General features: G+C 40.8%; 1 pseudogene; it reads left to right on the forward strand.

Moving 5' to 3' along the window:
* The first annotated feature begins 351 nt into the window (after positions 1 to 351).
* LOC150019248 (glyceraldehyde-3-phosphate dehydrogenase pseudogene) lies at positions 352 to 1564 on the forward strand (annotated as a pseudogene).
* Positions 1565 to 8958: the final 7394 nt, after the last annotated feature.

Raw genomic sequence — 8958 nt, forward strand, 5'->3', positions numbered from 1 at the left:
GGGAGAAAAGTTGGCAGAGGTATAGATAAAGCAAAGCTGGTGATGAAAGTAAAGTAATAGAAAAAATTAAAAAAGATTGACCATGAATTCTCATTTGTTGAATCTGGGTGTGATAAATACAGGGTGGGGCAAAAGTAGGTTTACAGTTGTTTATATGGAAAATAATACAATAATTAATACATAAAAATACAAGAATAAATTCTGTGTCTTGTGTACTCACAAGTCTAAACCTACTTTTCCCCCACCCTATATCAACTTGGTATTTGTCTTTGGTTCTTGGTACACAACTCCTAAATCCCTTGGGATTTTATGAGTGACAGAAGCATCTTTTGGTTCTCTGCTCCTCCAGTTCAACGGACTGCTGCGTTTTCCTGTGCAGTGCCAGCCTCCACCCTGAGACACGATGGTGAAGGTCGGAGTGAATGGATTTGGTCGTATAGGGCGCCTCGTCACCAGGGCTGCTTTTTACTCTGGCAAAAATGGATATTGTCGCCATCAATGACCCCTTCATTGACCTCAACTACATGGTCTACATGTTCCAGTATGATTCTACTATGGCAAGTTCAAGGGCACAGTCAAGGCTGAGAACGGGAAGCTTGTTGTCAATGGAAAGTCCATCATCATCTTCCAGGAACGAGACCCCACCAACATCAAATGGGGTGATGCTGGTACTGAATATGTTGTGGAGTCCACTGGGGTCTCCACTACCATGGAGAAGGCTGGGGCTCACTTGAAGGGTGGAGCCAAGAGGGTCATCATCTCTGCCCCTTCTGCCAATGCCCCCATGTTTGTGATGGGTGTGAACCCAAGATAAGTATAACAACTCCATGAAGATTGTCAGCAATGCCTCCTGCACCACCAACTGCTTGGCCCCCCCTGGCCAAGGTCACCCATGACAACTTTGGTATCATGGAGCGGCTTATGACCACAGTCCATGCCATCACTGCCACCCAGAAGACCGTGGATGGCCCCTCTTAGAAGCTGTGGCATGATGGCCAAGGGGCTGCCCAGAACATCATCCCTGCTTCTACTGGCACTGCCAAGGCTGTGGGCAAGGTCATCCCTGAGCTGAATGGGAAGCTCACTGGCATGGCTTTCCATGTCCCCACCCCCAATGTGTCAGTTGTGGATCTGACCTGTCACCTGGAGAAAGCTGCCAAATACGATGACATCAAGAAGGTAGTGAAGCAGGCATCAGAGAGCCCCCTCAAGGATATCCTGGGCTATACTGAGGACCAGGTTGTCTCCTGCGACTTTAACAGTGACACCCACTCCTCCATCTTTGGTGCTGGGGCTGGCATTGCCCTCAATGACCACTTTGTCAAGCTCATTTCCTGGTATGACAATGAATTTGGCCACAGCAACAGGGTGGTGGACCTCATGGTCCACATGGCCACCAAGGAGTAAGAGCCTCCTGGACCACCAGCCCCAGCGACAGGAAGAGAGGCCCTCAGCTGCTGGGGAATCCTTGCCCCAAACTGATCCCCCAACATACTGAGAATCTCCTGACCTCTAGTTGCCATCCTAGACCTCCTAAAGAGGGAAGGGGATTAGGGAGCCCTCCCTTGTCATGCACCATCAATAAAGTTCACTGTACCCAGAAAAAAAGAAAGTATCTTTTATTCTAATAAAGATACTCTTGGTGGGCACCTAGATCACTTTATGATCAGGGTTGGCCTCCAGAGAGACCGAAGTATGATCAGAGGATTGGGATTTTCAGCCCCACCCCCTGACCTCCTGGGAGGGGATTCAGCAGGACATGGAGCCAGTCACCAATGGCCAATGATGTATCAGCCGTGCTTACCTAAAGAAACCTCTGAGTTGGACATACCCAGGTGCTAGGAGAGTAGGGCCGCATTTTTCTGATGAATAGAATGCTAAACAGGCAAATACCAGATGTATGTACAGTTCTTACATCCCAACAGTCCCCAGTAAAACTACTCTGCTGTTTTGCAACTTTCCGTCATTCCTGCTGCTATTGAGAATTTGCCTCCTTTCTTCCTCCTTCCTTCTCTGGCCCACAGACAATACTTTTTTTAAAAAAATAATTTATTTATTTATTTGTTTGTTTACTTATTTTATTTTTAGAGAGAGGGGAAAGGAGAAAGAGAGGGAGAGAAACATCTCTGTGTGGTTGCTTGTCACTCGCGCCCCCAATTGGGGACCTGACATGCAACCTAGTCATGTGCCCTGACTGGGAATCGAACCAGCGACACTTGGCTCGCAGGCCAACACTCAATCCACTGAGCCACAGCAGCCAGGGCTTCACAGTTAATACTTAATGACGTCTTAGCTTTCCTGGTGGCTCAGATTGTCTTCAGTAGGCAGCCTGGAAGAGTTTAGAGAAAGAGGAGGAAAATATTCCTAGCAAGTAGGATATGCTGGCCAAATAGCTGTTTATTCCCCACCTTCCACACTCTTGGTCCAGAGCAGCAGCTCTGGCCCCTAGAATGAGAGCCCAGGAAAACCTGCCAATAGGCGTTCCCTACAGCTCAACGCCAGGTGACTTTGCCATTGGTTCTCATGGGCTGGGTTTGGGGCAGAAAGATAGAAAGGGCCTGGCTCCCTGATGACTGCAGACCTCCACACCAGCACTGCCCATCGCCAGACATCTTTGACATATGACAGAAATGAACTTCTCTCCCTTTTAAGCAACACTCATATTGGGATTGCTGTTACATGCCAGATGAGCTTAATGCAAATCATTACCAGACACTTCAGACAGAATACCTTGGATATCTAGAAAATATCTAGTTACCTCAGTCACTGCAGCAAATTCACAGAATGGTTACTCCCGATTGGCACCCCTTTAAAAGTCCTCCACCACAGATGGCATGTTTCAAGAATAGGCAAAGCTGTGAGGCTTTATTCTGTCTGTCCTCCAATGGTTTACAGAAGAGACAGATTCTGGTCAGAACATAAGATGGTGGAAATAAAAGGGAAGCAGACACATCCATGTTGGAACATGTGAAAGAAAAGAAAGATGGTCAAAGCCTTAGTCTAAAAAGGAATATACTGTCAGATTTGCAGGCCCCACAGTACCTCATCTTCCAACCCAAGACCTTCTGTTTCCTGCTCCTTCTTTTCCTTCACCCCCAGCCTGCTGCAGGCCCACATACAATGCAGCCAGCATGGCTGTGGGGAACTCCCAATACCACTGCCCAGTAATAGAGACCTCAAGGGAGAAGTCCCTGGCACAGAGACAGTAAGAAATGTGCCCAAAGTCACACAGCTGCAGTAGTGGAGCCTGTGTGCTATTGACCTCTCCTTTACTGTACTTACTTTCCTACCAGTATAGAGGTCACCTGAGGTGTTACACTGATTAATTCTTTACTTCATTCAAGCATCACACTGCTATTAAATATCTTAGATGTTCCAGACATGTGGGCATGGTTCTGGCCAAACAAAGAATTAGGCACAGTCTCTGTCACTGAGTAGATTATAGTTTACTGAGAAAGTCAGACCCTGAAACACATAATTCCAGTACAACCTGTTAAGTGCAAAGGCAGGGCTATGTACCAAGTAAAATGGAAACAGAGAGAAGGCAATGATTAACTTTGCCTGGGGTTGCTGAGAAAGACTTCACAGAAGAGAACATTTTTTTATTAGTGTCTTTAAAGCTAAATAGAAGCTCATTAGTTAAGAAATAATAGGAAAATCAATCCAGAGAAAGGTGAGAATGCATGGAAAGGCCTAGAGTCCTGCCAGTGCAAGGTATGGTATTGGCTATGATGATGTAGATGGGTGAGCTGGAAACAGAGTGACTGTTGCCCAAACTCAGCAGGGTTTAAACTGAAGATTTGACCATTTGTTCTGTATTTTAGAGAATCTGGTTCCATTTTGAAGAATATCATGGCTAGAAGATCCTAAGGAAAGGAACAACTAGTTGGTGGCTATTGAAGCCATCTAAACATGGAAGTCAATGAATCAGCTAAAGCACTGGAAAGGAAAGAATGGATTTGAGATATTTAGGAAGATAAAACAACAGAACTTAGTGATTGCTTAAGACTGGGATAAAGGAGTGATTGCGTGACAGGGTAGAGAGCTGTGACAACCAAAAAAGCATCTCAAATTCTACATGATTACTTGTGAGCAACAGTCCGCTCAGGTTACATTCAAGCAACATCAGTTGGACTAAGAAAGCCCAGAAAAACAATAGCTAACTCACACATAGATAGCTATATAGATCTTACAACGTAGTCAGGCATTGTTCCAATTATGAAACAGGATTAATTCAACTAATCCTCACAGCTCCACTAAAGTAGGCATGACCATACCAGCATTTTACAGATGAGGAAATCGATGAACAAAAAGGTACACTGACTTGCCTAAAGCCATCTGGCCAGTGGAGGGAGTCAGGTCTCAAACCCAGCAATCTGTCTGCATACTGCTCTGTTTAGCATTTGGGAAAAAGGACAGAGCGCTGTGCTGGGGGTGGGGTTGGGTGATGCAGCACATTACAGGGCAAACTTTCCTGAAAATCCCCTTTACACATCTCTCTCTCTCTCTCTCTCTCTCTCTCTCTCTCTCTCTCTCTCTCTCTCTCTCTCTCTCTCTCTCTCTCCCTTGAAAGGTTACACTCATTGTGGTTGCTAATCTCTCTCTCCTCTGCTTTACTGGGCTATAGCTGCTACACTGCTCTTTTTGAGAGCTTCCTTCTTCTGTCTGGTAGTTGATATTTCACTTAGTTTGGAAAATGTGACCCTCCTAGCCTAGCAACCCTCCTAGGGAAAGTGAAACCCTTTCTAGATCTCTGTGTTCTAGAGAGAATCAAACCCTGCTTTTAATTCCAGGGAAAGATATGAAGAGAAGGAGAAGTGTGGAAATGTAAAGGAGCTAAGACATTGGACTTCATTTGGGGCTTGTTTTGTTTGTAGTGTCTCAAGGACAGTTGAGTGGAGATGAGAAAATAAAACACAGGGAGAGAGGTTTGAAGTTTTCCTTTTGAAAATACTTACCAAATACATGATTTCAGACACTACACAGGAATAGTCAAACAGCATCTCTCTGGTTATTACTTCTAGTATTTTGGAAAGCAGCCCTGTACATGGCTAAATATTTTTTCTAAATAACTTTGAAAAAGAAACTAAACCAATTATGCATCACCGGCCCGGCTGAGTGATATATATAATATTTTTCTAATTATGAATAAATGTCTGTTGGCTATTGACAACATAAAATACAGAAATTAAAATTTTCATCTTAATATTTATTATATATAAGTATCATGAACATTTTAGATGCATTCTCTTCCAAACTTTCCTCTTTTTATTTCTTTTTGAATACTACATTTCTTTTATTTTACAGTTATAATTGTTTCTGGTGTTTCATTTCAAACATAGCTATTTCTTCTATGTGGCGCATAACATCTTACTTTAAAAATTGTTTAAAAAATTATAAAAGTAACTTATTCCCAATGAAAAATATTTTTTGAAGTCACTCAATAACAAAGTATCTAGAAGCAGAAGTTTGTTACCCCTCCCTTCCCTGGTCCCATTCTCTAGGGTTCCGTAAGCAACAGTTTTATTAAATCCACACGTTTTCTCAAAAGTAAAGAAATTCTTGGGGTTACTTATTCTCTCTCATATCTGTAATTTAAATCAAAATGAACATATTTTTCTAAAATGTTTTAGTGTTTTTTTCTAATGGTTTTTCTTTTTTTTTTCTTTTTCTTTTTAACAAAAAGTTTATTTAAACAAGACACTTTATTTGAAGGGAAAACTATGTAGGAGTCATTGTTTTAGAGTAATTTATCCTTTCTTAGAGACAGATTGTTCTACATGTAGCGACTATGTACAAAAAAGTAATAAAATTGTCCTTGGTTTGATAATGATAACTGAAAAACATTATATTTTCCAATCAAAAAAGGCATGTAAGGAGTTTTATGTTGTCTTTTGGTTAAACAGTGAGAGCAAAATGACTTACTGGAATATAAAAATAAGAGCTGAATAAGCATGCCACTATGGACAAATGGGGTATTTTCACAGAAGCAGTATTTTCCTGCATTCCATCTCCATTTAATATCGATCAAAACATATCATTGGCCACTTACTTCTAAAAATGCAAATGCTTGCGCATATACATCAGTTACTTTATGCACAATAAAGGAATAGGGAAGGGAAAAATGAAAGAATAGAAAAAACTGTACCATAGTAGTCAGGATGCAGTAGAATCAAATTTCAGTATTGTACTTGAGAATGTCTTCTTGGTCTGGAGGGAGAGAGTAAAGTAGTAGGTTCACCTTTTAGTAGACACCTCCTATCTGCTGCTGGAACACATCATCCTCCATTTCTGAATGTGCAGGTATGTCTCTGTCATTGATGGGATGGCCACCAAATAGGAATCTGACCTGCATCATTGACAAACCCTGTTGTTCGTAATAGGCTTGCATTAGTTTACTAAATGATATACGCTTCTTAATCTTAAACTGTACCATAGAACCATCCTGCCGACCACCTTCATACTAATATTATAGTTCTCAGTCTTTCCGCCATCCTTGGGCTTTTCGTGGGCCACGGTGAGCACCAGAGTCTCCTCGGCTGTGGCTTCACAGAAGAAGTACCAGGTCTGCACCAAACAAGCCTCTAATGGTTTTTCAGACTGCTTTTTTTGTGCAATGTTTTTTAAAGATTTATGTACAGTGAAATGTTGCTAAACATTGGAATGCTAGTTTCTCTTGCTTTGAATGAGCTGAAGGAAGATGTTACATCGAGGGGGTCTTTCATTTGCCTATTAAAAGCCTGACTATAACTCTCCATGGCCACTAGATTTCCACTAATCTCTCAGCTGAGACTAAGCCCTGCTTGCTCTAAACTCTTGGCACACAACTTGAAACTCAAGTATTTTCTCACCTGCTTGCATTATTGTTTTGGTTTTTCTTAATGTGTGTATGCGTATGTGTTAACATCTTCTAGACATACATTTCTCAAAGTGTTGTTCACAGATGACCTATATTAGAATCACCTGCATTAAAATAATGAAGATTCTCAGATCCCGGGGCCAAAAATTCATTCAATAAATCCGAAAGAGGGTCCAGAATCTGCATTTAAGATCCTACATGATATGATGCATACTAAAGTTGAGGGCAAAGTTGTAATCTAGATGATTGCTACTTAAACTGTAGGTTCTGTGTCTTGCTTGTCTTCACATCTTTTGCAGCAACTAGTGCTCATACTCAATAAACCTTGAATTGAGCAACACAGCTCACTGTATACCAGAAACATGAATGTGCTTTTTCTTAATCTCTGTGTATCAGGCAATTGTTTGTTCATTTTCCATGGCTAAAGTTTAGTCCTACTTCTGCAAAAATTGCCTCAATTTCCTTGTTTCCCTCAAGAAACTGTGCCCTCCCCATATTACATTATATAATTCAGATGTAGTTAAATCTACTTCCTGGCTCTAGAAGTAGGAATGTTATCCAGGCCAGCCTTGGAAGAGTTACAATTCTGGCCACAATTATTTATACAGAGATGTACATATATGCCAGGCTGAGACAGGAGCTGGAGAGGGTAGGGATGGGCAGGGTGCCAATCCTAGCACTATGATAAGCTCTATCTGTTGGCATTGCTAAACTGGAATCTTCATAGTTACCTGAGAATGAAGCTATCAAAGAGGAAAACAGAAGCTAGAGATGGGTGGGAAAGACAATGTCCTGAGGAGATCAGTTGAGCGCCTGGATCACACCTTGCCTGAAGTTCACGCCTTGAGATTCCAGGTCTTAAGCCAATCAATCCTCTTTTTAATTTAAACAATTAGTTGGCTTTCTTTAGCTTACAACAGGAATCCTGACATAGCTTTCATGTTTCCCTCTACCACTTGACACTGTGAGTGAATAACTTTGAGTCTTGGACTTTCCCTAGCTCCCAAGCCAATACTAAATATGCAAATATGGTTTCACAATTATGGCTCAGGCCTATTCAGAATTCTCTATTTCAGAAAGACCTTGTGCATGGGTGTGATTTAAATTCCTCTGTCAGAACAGCTTATATGTACTTCTGAGCATGAGATGAGTGCTCAATCAATTTAAATGAGAATATCCTAAAGGTCATTTTTCCTGGGAAGCTTCCCTAATTTCCATACTTCCCTATATTCCAGGTTAAGAGGATCTCTTATAGTTGCCCATGCTTACCCTTATCCTAGGCCTCTTCGCTCTATATTATAATTGTGTTTTACCTTCTTTCCCAAGTGGGGTTCCTTTTGCAGAGCAGATACTTGACAGACAGTTATTAAATAAGTCAATAAATAATGACTGATGGTAACTACATAAGTTAGGGAAAACTGATCTCTTTTCCCATACTTTCTCTAAGAAGATAACAGAAAATCAGTGTATCTTTGGCTTGGTTTCCACTGTATATATAAGACTTTTTACTATAAACTTATAAGGCAAGTCACTTCCCATGTTTCTCATTCTTCATGATAATTGCACAACATGTTTGAAAATATTAATTATTAATTGTTTCTCAGCCTTTTGGCTAAGATCAGGTGAAAACATTAATCCATAATATTGTTTGAAGACTATATATGTTAAAGAGCCCAATTTACCCCTGATTTTTGTGGAAGTTCTATTGAGATATTACTGAAATGTAATACTTCTCATTTTATACTAACACACTGCCTCTCCAACTAGTCATAGAAAATAAACTAAGCTGTGCATGAAAACAATTCCTGAAATTCACATTTTGTTTGAATTAGAACATACTTATTCATTAGGTTATATCTCTAGTCAAGCAGCCTTTGGATAAAATTTCTATACATAACCTGAGATATCTGACATACTTTCTCCAGTAATGACTAAAAAATTAAAATGGACATCAAAACTCTGGAACTTTAAACAAAAAACAACTTTCATTGAGAAGATTGATATTTTTGAGAAATAACCTTTTAAAGAAACACAGAGCAGCTAGTACATCTGAATCTCACAATTGTGTTTCAAAAATTCTTGTGTTCTAGCTCTGGCTT

This window comes from Furipterus horrens, unplaced genomic scaffold, assembly GCF_987537825.1.
Source record: "Furipterus horrens unplaced genomic scaffold, mFurHor1.1.pri manual_scaffold_2, whole genome shotgun sequence".
NCBI lineage: Eukaryota > Metazoa > Chordata > Mammalia > Chiroptera > Furipteridae > Furipterus > Furipterus horrens.